Source organism: Mobula birostris, chromosome 18, assembly GCF_030028105.1.
Source record: "Mobula birostris isolate sMobBir1 chromosome 18, sMobBir1.hap1, whole genome shotgun sequence".
In the NCBI taxonomy this organism is placed as follows: domain Eukaryota; kingdom Metazoa; phylum Chordata; class Chondrichthyes; order Myliobatiformes; family Myliobatidae; genus Mobula; species Mobula birostris.
In genome coordinates, this window is record NC_092387.1 from 5,392,101 (window position 1) to 5,405,839 (window position 13,739).

The window sequence follows — 13,739 nt, forward strand, 5'->3', positions numbered from 1 at the left end:
TAGTAGAGAAATGCAGCTGTCTCCCATGGTCCAGAGTGGATTCAGGACGGGTCAGTAGAGAAATGCAGCTGTCTCCTATGGTCTGGAGTGGATTGAGGATGGGTCAGTAGAGAAATGCAGCTGTCTGCTATGGTCTAGAGTGGATTGAAGATGGGTTATTAGTGAAATGCAGCTGTCTCCTATGGTCCAGAGTGGATTGAGAATGGGTCAGTAGAGAAATGCAGCTGTCTCCTATGGTCTAGAGTGGATTGAGGACTGGTCTGTAGAGAAATGCAGCTGTCTCCCATGCTGCAGAGTGGATGTAGGATGGGGCAGTAGAGAAATGCAGCTGCCTCTTATGGTCTCGAGTGGATTGTGGATGAGTCAGTAGAGTAATGCAGCTTTCTCCTATGGTCTAGAGTGGATTGAGGACGGGTTAGTAGAGAAATGCAGCTGTCTCCCATGGTCCAGAGTGGATTGCGGACGGGTCAGTAGTGAAATGCAGTGGTCTCCTCTGGTACAGAGTGGATTGAGGACGGGTTAGTAGAGAAATGCAGCTGTCTCCTATGGTCCAGAGCGGAGAGAGGATGGGTTAGTAGCGAAATGCAGCTGTCTCCCATGGTCTAAAGTGGAATGAGGACGGGTCAGTAGAGAAATGCAGCTGTCTCCCATGGTCCAGGGGGGATTGAGGATGGGTCAGTATAGAAAGGCAGCGGTCTCCTATGGTCTACAGTGGATTGAGGACAGGTCAGTAGAGAAATGCAGCTGTCTCCCATGGTCAAGAGTGGATTGAGGACGGGTCAGTAGAGAAATGCAGCTGTCTCCAATGGTCCAGAGTGGATTGAGGACGGGTCAGTAGAGAAATGCAGCTGTCTCCAATGGTCCAGAGTGGATTGAGGACTGGTCAGTAGAGAAATGCAGCTGTCTCCTATGGTCTGGAGTGGATTGAGGATGGGTCAGTAGAGAAATGCAGCTGTCTGCTATGGTCTAGAGTGGATTGAAGATGGGTCAGTAGTGAAATGCAGCTGTCTCCTATGGTCCAGAGTGGATTGAGAATGGGTCAGTAGAGAAATGCAGCTGTCTCTCATGGTCCAGAGTGGATTGAGGACGGGTTAGTAGAGAAATGCAGCTGCCTCCAATGGTCCAGAGTGGATTGAGGACGGGTCAGTAGTGAAATGCAGCGGTCTCCTATGGTCTACAGTGGATTGAGGATGGGGCAGTAGTGAAATGCAGCTGTCTGCTATGGTCTAGAGTGGATTGAGGAGGGGTCAGTATGGAAATGCAGCGTTCTCCTATGGTCTACAGTGGATGGAGGACGGGTCAGTAGAGAAATGCAGCTGTCTCCCATAGTCAAGAGTGGATTGGGAACAGGTTAGTACAACAATGAAGCTGTCTCCCATGGTCCAGAGTGGATCGAGTCCGGTTAGTACAACAATGCAGCTGACTCCCATGGTCCAGAGTTGGTTGAGAACAGGTTAGTACAACAATGTAGCTATCTCCTATGGTCTACAGTGGATTGAGGATGGGGCAGTAGTGAAACGCAGCTGTCTCCTATGGTCCAGAGTGGATTGAGGACGGGTTAGTAGAGAAATGCAGCTGTCTCCCATAGTCCAGAGCGGATTAAGGATGGGTCAATAGAGAAATGCAGATGTCTCCCATGGTCCAGAGTGGATTGAGGAATGGTCAGTAGTGAAATGCAGCTGTCTCCCATGGTCCAGAGTGGGTTGAGAACAGGTTAGTACAACAATCCAGCTGTCTCCCATGGTACAGAGTGGATTGAGGACGGGTCAGTAGAGAAATGCAGCTGTCTCCAATGGTCCAGAGTGGATTGAGGAGGTGTCAGTAGTGAAATGCAGCTGTTTCCGATGGTCCAGAGTGGATTGAGGGCGGGTTAGTAGAGAAATGCAGCTGTCTCCCGTGGTCCAGAGCGGATTAAGGATGGGTCAATAGAGAAATGCAGCTGTCTACCATGGTCCAGAGTGGATTGAGAGCAGGTTAGTCCAAAAATGCAGCTGTCTCCCATTCTCCAGAGTGGATTGAAGATGGGTCAGTAGAGAAATGCAGCTGTCTGCCATGGTCCAGAGTGGATTGAGGACGGGTCAGTAGAGAAATGCAGCTGTCTCCCATGGTGCAGAGTGGATTGAGAATGGGTCAGTAGAGAAATGAAGCTGTCTCCTATGGTCTAGAGAGAATTCAGGACGGGTCTGTAGAGAGATGCAGCTGTCTCCCATGGTGAAGAGTGGATTGGGTACAGGTTAGTACAACAATGCAGCTGTCTCCCATGGTCCAGAGTGGATCGAGAACTGGTTAGTACAACAATGAAGCTGTCTCCCATGGTCCAGAGTGGATCGAGTCCGGTTAGTACAACAATGCAGCTGACTCCCATGGTCCAGAGTTGGTTGAGAACAGGTTAGTACAACAATGTAGCTGTCTCCTATGGTCTACAGTGGATTGAGGACGGGTTAGTAGAGAAATGCAGCTGTCTCCTATGGTCCAGAGTGGATTGAGGACGGGTTAGTAGAGAAATGCAGCTGTCTCCCATAGTCCAGAGCGGATTAAGGATGGGTCAATAGAGAAATGCAGATGTCTCCCATGGTCCAGAGTGGATTGAGGAATGGTCAGTAGTGAAATGCAGCTGTCTCCCATGGTCCAGAGTGGGTTGAGAACAGGTTAGTACAACAATCCAGCTGTCTCCCATGGTACAGAGTGGATTGAGGACGGGTCAGTAGAGAAATGCAGCTGTCTCCCATGGTCCAGAGTGGATTGAGGACTGGTCAGTAGAGAAATGCAGCTGTCTCCTATGGTCTGGAGTGGATTGAGGATGGGTCAGTAGAGAAATGCAGCTGTCTGCTATGGTCTAGAGTGGATTGAAGATGGGTCAGTAGTGAAATGCAGCTGTCTCCTATGGTCCAGAGTGGATTGAGAATGGGTCAGTAGAGAAATGCAGCTGTCTCTCATGGTCCAGAGTGGATTGAGGACGGGTCAGTAGTGAAATGCAGCGGTCTCCTATGGTCTACAGTGGATTGAGGATGGGGCAGTAGTGAAATGCAGCTGTCTGCTATGGTCTAGAGTGGATTGAGGACCGGTCAGTATGGAAATGCAGCATTCTCCTATGGTCTACAGTGGATGGAGGACGGGTCAGTAGAGAAATGCAGCTGTCTCCCATAGTCAAGAGTGGATTGGGAACAGGTTAGTACAACAATGAAGCTGTCTCCCATGGTCCAGAGTGGATCGAGTCCGGTTAGTACAACAATGCAGCTGACTCCCATGGTCCAGAGTTGGTTGAGAACAGGTTAGTACAACAATGTAGCTGTCTCCTATGGTCTACAGTGGATTGAGGATGGGGCAGTAGTGAAACGCAGCTGTCTCCTATGGTCCAGAGTGGATTGAGGACGGGTTAGTAGAGAAATGCAGCTGTCTCCCATAGTCCAGAGCGGATTAAGGATGGGTCAATAGAGAAATGCAGATGTCTCCCATGGTCCAGAGTGGATTGAGGAATGGTCAGTAGTGAAATGCAGCTGTCTCCCATGGTCCAGAGTGGGTTGAGAACAGGTTAGTACAACAATCCAGCTGTCTCCCATGGTACAGAGTGGATTGAGGACGGGTCAGTAGAGAAATGCAGCTGTCTCCAATGGTCCAGAGTGGATTTAGGAGGTGTCAGTAGTGAAATGCAGCTGTTTCCGATGGTCCAGAGTGGATTGAGGGCGGGTTAGTAGAGAAATGCAGCTGTCTCCCGTGGTCCAGAGCGGATTAAGGATGGGTCAATAGAGAAATGCAGCTGTCTACCATGGTCCAGAGTGGATTGAGAGCAGGTTAGTCCAAAAATGCAGCTGTCTCCCATTGTCCAGAGTGGATTGAAGATGGGTCAGTAGAGAAATGCAGCTGTCTGCCATGGTCCAGAGTGGATTGAGGACGGGTCAGTAGAGAAATGCAGCTGTCTCCCATGGTGCAGAGTGGATTGAGAATGGGTCTGTAGAGAAATGAAGCTGTCTCCTATGGTCTAGAGAGGATTCAGGACGGGTCTGTAGAGAAATGCAGCTGTCTCCCATGGTGAAGAGTGGATTGGGTACAGGTTAGTACAACAATGCAGCTGTCTCCCATGGTCCAGAGTGGATCGAGAACTGGTTAGTACAACAATGAAGCTGTCTCCCATGGTCCAGAGTGGATCGAGTCCGGTTAGTACAACAATGCAGCTGACTCCCATGGTCCAGAGTTGGTTGAGAACACGTTAGTACAACAATGTAGCTGTCTCCTATGGTCTACAGTGGATTGAGGATGGGGCAGTAGTGAAACGCAGCTGTCTCCTATGGTCCAGAGTGGATTGAGGACGGGTTAGTAGAGAAATGCAGCTGTCTCCCATAGTCCAGAGCGGATTAAGGATGGGTCAATAGAGAAATGCAGATGTCTCCCATGGTCCAGAGTGGATTGAGGAATGGTCAGTAGTGAAATGCAGCTGTCTCCCATGGTCCAGAGTGGGTTGAGAACAGGTTAGTACAACAATCCAGCTGTCTCCCATGGTACAGAGTGGATTGAGGACGGGTCAGTAGAGAAATGCAGCTGTCTCCAATGGTCCAGAGTGGATTGAGGAGGTGTCAGTAGTGAAATGCAGCTGTTTCCGATGGTCCAGAGTGGATTGAGGGCGGGTTAGTAGAGAAATGCAGCTGTCTCCCGTGGTCCAGAGCGGATTAAGGATGGGTCAATAGAGAAATGCAGCTGTCTACCATGGTCCAGAGTGGATTGAGAGCAGGTTAGTCCAAAAATGCAGCTGTCTCCCATTGTCCAGAGTGGATTGAAGATGGGTCAGTAGAGAAATGCAGCTGTCTGTCATGGTCCAGAGTGGATTGAGGACGGGTCAGTAGAGAAATGCAGCTGTCTCCCATGGTGCAGAGTGGATTGAGAATGGGTCTGTAGAGAAATGAAGCTGTCTCCTATGGTCTAGAGAGGATTCAGGACGGGTCTGTAGAGAAATGCAGCTGTCTCCCATGGTGAAGAGTGGATTGGGTACAGGTTAGTACAACAATGCAGCTGTCTCCCATGGTCCAGAGTGGATCGAGAACTGGTTAGTACAACAATGAAGCTGTCTCCCATGGTCCAGAGTGGATCGAGTCCGGTTAGTACAACAATGCAGCTGACTCCCATGGTCCAGAGTTGGTTGAGAACAGGTTAGTACAACAATGTAGCTGTCTCCTATGGTCTACAGTGGATTGAGGATGGGGCAGTAGTGAAACGCAGCTGTCTCCTATGGTCCAGAGTGGATTGAGGACGGGTTAGTAGAGAAATGCAGCTGTCTCCCATGGTCCAGAGTGGATTGAGGAATGGTCAGTAGTGAAATGCAGCTGTCTCCCATGGTCCAGAGTGGGTTGAGAACAGGTTAGTACAACAATCCAGCTGTCTCCCATGGTACAGAGTGGATTGAGGACGGGTCAGTAGAGAAATGCAGCTGTCTCCAATGGTCCAGAGTGGATTGAGGAGGTGTCAGTAGTGAAATGCAGCTGTTTCCGATGGTCCAGAGTGGATTGAGGGCGGGTTAGTAGAGAAATGCAGCTGTCTCCCGTGGTCCAGAGCGGATTAAGGATGGGTCAATAGAGAAATGCAGCTGTCTACCATGGTCCAGAGTGGATTGAGAGCAGGTTAGTCCAAAAATGCAGCTGTCTCCCATTGTCCAGAGTGGATTGAAGATGGGTCAGTAGAGAAATGCAGCTGTCTGCCATGGTCCAGAGTGGATTGAGGACGGGTCAGTAGAGAAATGCAGCTGTCTCCCATGGTGCAGAGTGGATTGAGAATGGGTCAGTAGAGAAATGAAGCTGTCTCCTATGGTCTAGAGAGGATTCAGGACGGGTCTGTAGAGAAATGCAGCTGTCTCCCATGGTGAAGAGTGGATTGGGTACAGGTTAGTACAACAATGCAGCTGTCTCCCATGGTCCAGAGTGGATCGAGAACTGGTTAGTACAACAATGCAGCTGACTCCCATGGTCCAGAGTTGGTTGAGGACGGGTTAGTAGAGAAATGCAGCAGTCTCCTATGATCTACAGTGGATTGAGGATGGGGCAGTAGTGAAATGCAGCTGTCTCCTATGGTCCAGAGTAGATTGAGGACGGGTTTGTAGAGAAATGCAGCTGTCTCCCATGGTCCAGAGTGGATTGAGGACGGGTTAGTAGAGAAATGCAGCTGACTCCCAAGGTCCAGAGTGGATTGAGGACGGGTCAGTAGAGAAATGCAGCGGTCTCTTATGATCTACAGTGGATTGAGGATGGGGCAGCAGTGAAATGCAGCTGTCTCCTATGGTCTAGAGTGGATTGAGGACGGGTTAGTAGAGAAATGCAGCTGTCTCCTATGGTCTAGAGTGGAATGGGAACAGGTTAGTACAACAATGCATCTGTCTCCCATGGTACAGAGTGGATTGAGGACGGGTCAGTAGAGAAATGCAGCTGTCTCCAATGGTCCAGAGTGGATTGAGGAGGTGTCAGTAGAGAAATGCAGCTGTCTCCTATGGTCTAGAGAGGATTGAGGATGGGTCAGTAGAGAAATGCAGATGTCTCCCATGGTCCAGAGTGGATTGAGGATGGGTTAGTAGAGAAATGCAGCTGTCTCCCATGGTACAGAGTGGATTGAGGACGGGTCAGTAGTGAAATGCAGCGGTCTCCTATGGTCTACAGTGGATTGAGGATGGGGCAGTAGCGAAATGCAGCTGTCTCCTACGGTCTAGAGTGGATTGAGGACGGGTCAGTAGTGAAATGCAGCGGTCTCCAGTGGTACAGAGTGGATTGAGGACGGGTTAGTAGAGAAATGCAGCTGTCTCCCATGGTCCAGAGTGGATTGAGGACGGGTCAGTAGAGAAATGCAGCTGTCTCCTATGGTCTGGAGTGGATTGAGGATGGGTCAGTAGAGAAATGCAGCTGTCTGCTATGGTCTAGAGTGGATTGAAGATGGGTTATTAGTGAAATGCAGCTGTCTCCTATGGTCCAGAGTGGATTGAGAATGGGTCAGTAGAGAAATGCAGCTGTCTCCTATGGTCTAGAGTGGATTGAGGACTGGTCTGTAGAGAAATGCAGCTGTCTCCCATGCTGCAGAGTGGATGGAGGATGGGTCAGTAGAGAAATGCAGCTGCCTCTTATGGTCTCGAGTGGATTGTGGATGAGTCAGTAGAGTAATGCAGCTTTCTCCTATGGTCTAGAGTGGATTGAGGACGGGTTAGTAGAGAAATGCAGCTGTCTCCCATGGTCCAGAGTGGATTGCGGACGGGTCAGTAGTGAAATGCAGTGGTCTCCTCTGGTACAGAGTGGATTGAGGACGGGTTAGTAGAGAAATGCAGCTGTCTCCTATGGTCCAGAGCGGAGTGAGGATGGGTTAGTAGCGAAATGCAGCTGTCTCCCATGGTCTAAAGTGGAATGAGGACGGGTCAGTAGAGAAATGCAGCTGTCTCCCATGGTCCAGAGTGGATTGCGGACGGGTCAGTAGTGAAATGCAGTGGTCTCCTCTGGTACAGAGTGGATTGAGGACGGGTTAGTAGAGAAATGCAGCTGTCTCCTATGGTCCAGAGCGGAGTGAGGATGGGTTAGTAGCGAAATGCAGCTGTCTCCCATGGTCTAAAGTGGAATGAGGACGGGTCAGTAGAGAAATGCAGCTGTCTCCCATGGTCCAGGGGGGATTGAGGATGGGTCAGTATAGAAAGGCAGCGGTCTCCTATGGTCTACAGTGGATTGAGGACAGGTCAGTAGAGAAATGCAGCTGTCTCCCATGGTCAAGAGTGGATTGGGAAGAGGTTAGTACAACAATGCAGCTGTCTCCCATGGTCCAGAGTGGATCGAGAACTGGTTAGTACAACAATGCAGCTGAAACCCATGGTCCAGAGTTGGTTGAGAACCGGTTAGTACAACAATGCAGCTGTCTCCCATGGTCCAGAGTGGATTGAGGACGGGTTAGTAGAGAAATGCAGCTGTCTCCTATGGTCCAGAGTGGATTGAGGATGGGTCAGTAGAGAAATGCAGCGGTCTCCCATGGTCCAGAGTGGATTGAGAGCAGGTTAGTCCAAAAATGCAGCTGTCTCCCATTGTCCAGAGTGGATTGAAGATGGGTCAGTAGAGAAATGCAGCTGTCTCCCATGGTACAGAGTGGATTGAGGACGGGTCAGTAGAGAAATGCAGCTGTCTCCTATGGTCTGGAGTGGATTGAGGATGGGTCAGTAGAGAAATGCAGCTGTCTGCTATGGTCTAGAGTGGATTGAAGATGGGTCAGTAGTGAAATGCAGCTGTCTCCTATGGTCTAGAGTGGATTGAGGATTGGTGAGTAGAGAAATGCAGCTGTCTCCTATGGTCTAGAGTGGATTGAGGACGGGTCTGTAGAGAAATGCAGCTGTCTGCCATGGTGCAGAGTGGATGGAGGATGGGTCAGTAGAGAAATGCAGCTGTCTCCTATGGTCTAGAGTGGATTGTGGATGAGTCAGTAGAGAAATGCAGCTGTCTCCTATGGTCTAGAGTGGATTGAGGACGGGTCAGTAGAGAAATGCAGATGTCTGCCATGGTCCAGAGTGGATTGAGGATGGGTCAGTAGAGAAATGCAGCTGTCACCTATGGTCCAGAGTGGATTGAAGACCGGTCAGTAGTGAAATGCAGCTGTCTACTATGGTCTACATTGGACTGAGGATGGGTCAGTAGAGAAATGCAGCTGTCTCCCATGGTCAAGAGTGGATCGAGAACTGTTTAGTACAACAATGCAGCTGACTCCCATGGTCTAGAGTGGATTGAGGACGGTCAGTAGAGAAATGCAGCTGACTCCCATTGTACAGAGTGGATTGAGAATGGGTCAGTAGAGAAATGCAGCTTTCTCCTATGGTCTAGAGTGCATTGAGGATGGGTCAGTAGAGAAATGTAGCTGTCTCCCATGGTCTAGAGTGGATTGAGGAATGGTCATTAGTGAAATGCATCTGTCTCCCATGGTCCAGAGTGGATTGAGGACGGGTCAGTAGTGAAATGCAGCTGTCTCCTATGGTCTAGAGTGGATTGAGGACGGGTCAGTAGTGAAATGCAGCTGTCTCCCATGGTCCAGAGTTGGTTGAGAACAGTTTAGTACAACAATGCAGCTGTCTTCCATGGTCCAGTGTGGATTGAGTACGGGTTAGTAGAGAAATGCAGCTGTCTCCCATGGTCTAGAGTGGATTGAGGATGCGTCAATAGAGAAATGCAGATGTCTCCCATGGTCCAGAGTGAATCGAGAACTGCTTAAGTCAACAGTGCAGCTGTCTCCCATGGTGCAGAGCGGATTAAGGATGGGTCAATAGAGAAATGCAGCTGTCTCGCATGGTCCAGAGTGGATTCAGGACGGGTCAGTAGAGAAATGCAGCTGTCTCCTATGGTCTGGAGTGGATTGAGGAGGTGTCAGTAGTGAAATGCAGCTGTTTCCGATGGTCCAGAGTGGATTGAGGGCGGGTTAGTAGAGAAATGCAGCTGTCTCCCGTGGTCCAGAGCGGATTAAGGATGGGTCAATAGAGAAATGCAGCTGTCTACCATGGTCCAGAGTGGATTGAGAGCAGGTTAGTCCAAAAATGCAGCTGTCTCCCATTGTCCAGAGTGGATTGAAGATGGGTCAGTAGAGAAATGCAGCTGTCTGCCATGGTCCAGAGTGGATTGAGGACGGGTCAGTAGAGAAATGCAGCTGTCTCCCATGGTGCAGAGTGGATTGAGAATGGGTCAGTAGAGAAATGAAGCTGTCTCCTATGGTCTAGAGAGGATTCAGGACGGGTCTGTAGAGAAATGCAGCTGTCTCCCATGGTGAAGAGTGGATTGGGTACAGGTTAGTACAACAATGCAGCTGTCTCCCATGGTCCAGAGTGGATCGAGAACTGGTTAGTACAACAATGCAGCTGACTCCCATGGTCCAGAGTTGGTTGAGGACGGGTTAGTAGAGAAATGCAGCAGTCTCCTATGATCTACAGTGGATTGAGGATGGGGCAGTAGTGAAATGCAGCTGTCTCCTATGGTCCAGAGTAGATTGAGGACGGGTTTGTAGAGAAATGCAGCTGTCTCCCATGGTCCAGAGTGGATTGAGGACGGGTTAGTAGAGAAATGCAGCTGACTCCCAAGGTCCAGAGTGGATTGAGGACGGGTCAGTAGAGAAATGCAGCGGTCTCTTATGATCTACAGTGGATTGAGGATGGGGCAGCAGTGAAATGCAGCTGTCTCCTATGGTCTAGAGTGGATTGAGGACGGGTTAGTAGAGAAATGCAGCTGTCTCCTATGGTCTAGAGTGGAATGGGAACAGGTTAGTACAACAATGCATCTGTCTCCCATGGTACAGAGTGGATTGAGGACGGGTCAGTAGAGAAATGCAGCTGTCTCCAATGGTCCAGAGTGGATTGAGGAGGTGTCAGTAGAGAAATGCAGCTGTCTCCTATGGTCTAGAGAGGATTGAGGATGGGTCAGTAGAGAAATGCAGATGTCTCCCATGGTCCAGAGTGGATTGAGGATGGGTTAGTAGAGAAATGCAGCTGTCTCCCATGGTACAGAGTGGATTGAGGACGGGTCAGTAGTGAAATGCAGCGGTCTCCTATGGTCTACAGTGGATTGAGGATGGGGCAGTAGCGAAATGCAGCTGTCTCCTACGGTCTAGAGTGGATTGAGGACGGGTCAGTAGTGAAATGCAGCGGTCTCCAGTGGTACAGAGTGGATTGAGGACGGGTTAGTAGAGAAATGCAGCTGTCTCCCATGGTCCAGAGTGGATTGAGGACGGGTCAGTAGAGAAATGCAGCTGTCTCCTATGGTCTGGAGTGGATTGAGGATGGGTCAGTAGAGAAATGCAGCTGTCTGCTATGGTCTAGAGTGGATTGAAGATGGGTTATTAGTGAAATGCAGCTGTCTCCTATGGTCCAGAGTGGATTGAGAATGGGTCAGTAGAGAAATGCAGCTGTCTCCTATGGTCTAGAGTGGATTGAGGACTGGTCTGTAGAGAAATGCAGCTGTCTCCCATGCTGCAGAGTGGATGGAGGATGGGTCAGTAGAGAAATGCAGCTGCCTCTTATGGTCTCGAGTGGATTGTGGATGAGTCAGTAGAGTAATGCAGCTTTCTCCTATGGTCTAGAGTGGATTGAGGACGGGTTAGTAGAGAAATGCAGCTGTCTCCCATGGTCCAGAGTGGATTGCGGACGGGTCAGTAGTGAAATGCAGTGGTCTCCTCTGGTACAGAGTGGATTGAGGACGGGTTAGTAGAGAAATGCAGCTGTCTCCTATGGTCCAGAGCGGAGTGAGGATGGGTTAGTAGCGAAATGCAGCTGTCTCCCATGGTCTAAAGTGGAATGAGGACGGGTCAGTAGAGAAATGCAGCTGTCTCCCATGGTCCAGAGTGGATTGCGGACGGGTCAGTAGTGAAATGCAGTGGTCTCCTCTGGTACAGAGTGGATTGAGGACGGGTTAGTAGAGAAATGCAGCTGTCTCCTATGGTCCAGAGCGGAGTGAGGATGGGTTAGTAGCGAAATGCAGCTGTCTCCCATGGTCTAAAGTGGAATGAGGACGGGTCAGTAGAGAAATGCAGCTGTCTCCCATGGTCCAGGGGGGATTGAGGATGGGTCAGTATAGAAAGGCAGCGGTCTCCTATGGTCTACAGTGGATTGAGGACAGGTCAGTAGAGAAATGCAGCTGTCTCCCATGGTCAAGAGTGGATTGGGAAGAGGTTAGTACAACAATGCAGCTGTCTCCCATGGTCCAGAGTGGATCGAGAACTGGTTAGTACAACAATGCAGCTGAAACCCATGGTCCAGAGTTGGTTGAGAACCGGTTAGTACAACAATGCAGCTGTCTCCCATGGTCCAGAGTGGATTGAGGACGGGTTAGTAGAGAAATGCAGCTGTCTCCTATGGTCCAGAGTGGATTGAGGATGGGTCAGTAGAGAAATGCAGCGGTCTCCCATGGTCCAGAGTGGATTGAGAGCAGGTTAGTCCAAAAATGCAGCTGTCTCCCATTGTCCAGAGTGGATTGAAGATGGGTCAGTAGAGAAATGCAGCTGTCTCCCATGGTACAGAGTGGATTGAGGACGGGTCAGTAGAGAAATGCAGCTGTCTCCTATGGTCTGGAGTGGATTGAGGATGGGTCAGTAGAGAAATGCAGCTGTCTGCTATGGTCTAGAGTGGATTGAAGATGGGTCAGTAGTGAAATGCAGCTGTCTCCTATGGTCTAGAGTGGATTGAGGATTGGTGAGTAGAGAAATGCAGCTGTCTCCTATGGTCTAGAGTGGATTGAGGACGGGTCTGTAGAGAAATGCAGCTGTCTGCCATGGTGCAGAGTGGATGGAGGATGGGTCAGTAGAGAAATGCAGCTGTCTCCTATGGTCTAGAGTGGATTGTGGATGAGTCAGTAGAGAAATGCAGCTGTCTCCTATGGTCTAGAGTGGATTGAGGACGGGTCAGTAGAGAAATGCAGATGTCTGCCATGGTCCAGAGTGGATTGAGGATGGGTCAGTAGAGAAATGCAGCTGTCACCTATGGTCCAGAGTGGATTGAAGACCGGTCAGTAGTGAAATGCAGCTGTCTACTATGGTCTACATTGGACTGAGGATGGGTCAGTAGAGAAATGCAGCTGTCTCCCATGGTCAAGAGTGGATCGAGAACTGTTTAGTACAACAATGCAGCTGACTCCCATGGTCTAGAGTGGATTGAGGACGGTCAGTAGAGAAATGCAGCTGACTCCCATTGTACAGAGTGGATTGAGAATGGGTCAGTAGAGAAATGCAGCTTTCTCCTATGGTCTAGAGTGCATTGAGGATGGGTCAGTAGAGAAATGTAGCTGTCTCCCATGGTCTAGAGTGGATTGAGGAATGGTCATTAGTGAAATGCATCTGTCTCCCATGGTCCAGAGTGGATTGAGGACGGGTCAGTAGTGAAATGCAGCTGTCTCCTATGGTCTAGAGTGGATTGAGGACGGGTCAGTAGTGAAATGCAGCTGTCTCCCATGGTCCAGAGTTGGTTGAGAACAGTTTAGTACAACAATGCAGCTGTCTTCCATGGTCCAGTGTGGATTGAGTACGGGTTAGTAGAGAAATGCAGCTGTCTCCCATGGTCTAGAGTGGATTGAGGATGCGTCAATAGAGAAATGCAGATGTCTCCCATGGTCCAGAGTGAATCGAGAACTGCTTAAGTCAACAGTGCAGCTGTCTCCCATGGTGCAGAGCGGATTAAGGATGGGTCAATAGAGAAATGCAGCTGTCTCGCATGGTCCAGAGTGGATTCAGGACGGGTCAGTAGAGAAATGCAGCTGTCTCCTATGGTCTGGAGTGGATTGAGGATGGGTCAGTAGAGAAATGCAGCTGTCTCCCATGGTCCAGAGTGGATCGAGAACTGGTTAGTACAACAATGCAGCTGACACCCATGGTCCAGAGTTGTTTGAGAACCGGTTAGTACAACAATGCAGCTGTCTCCCATGGTCCAGAGTGGATTGAGGACGGGTTAGTAGAGAAATGCAGCTGTCTCCTATGGTCCAGAGTGGATTGAGGATGGGTCAGTAGAGAAATGCAGCGGTCTCCTATGGTCTACAGTGGATTGAGGATGGGGCAGTAGTGAAACGCAGCTGTCTACCATGGTCCAGAGTGGATTGAGAGCAGGTTAGTCCAAAAATGCAGCTGTCTCCCATTGTCCAGAGTGGATTGAAGATGGGTCAGTAGAGAAATGCTGCTGTCTCCCATGGTACAGAGTGGATTGAGGACGGGTCAGTAGAGAAATGCAGCTGTCTCCCATGGTCCAGAGTGGATTGAGGACGGGTCAGTAGGTAAATGCAGCT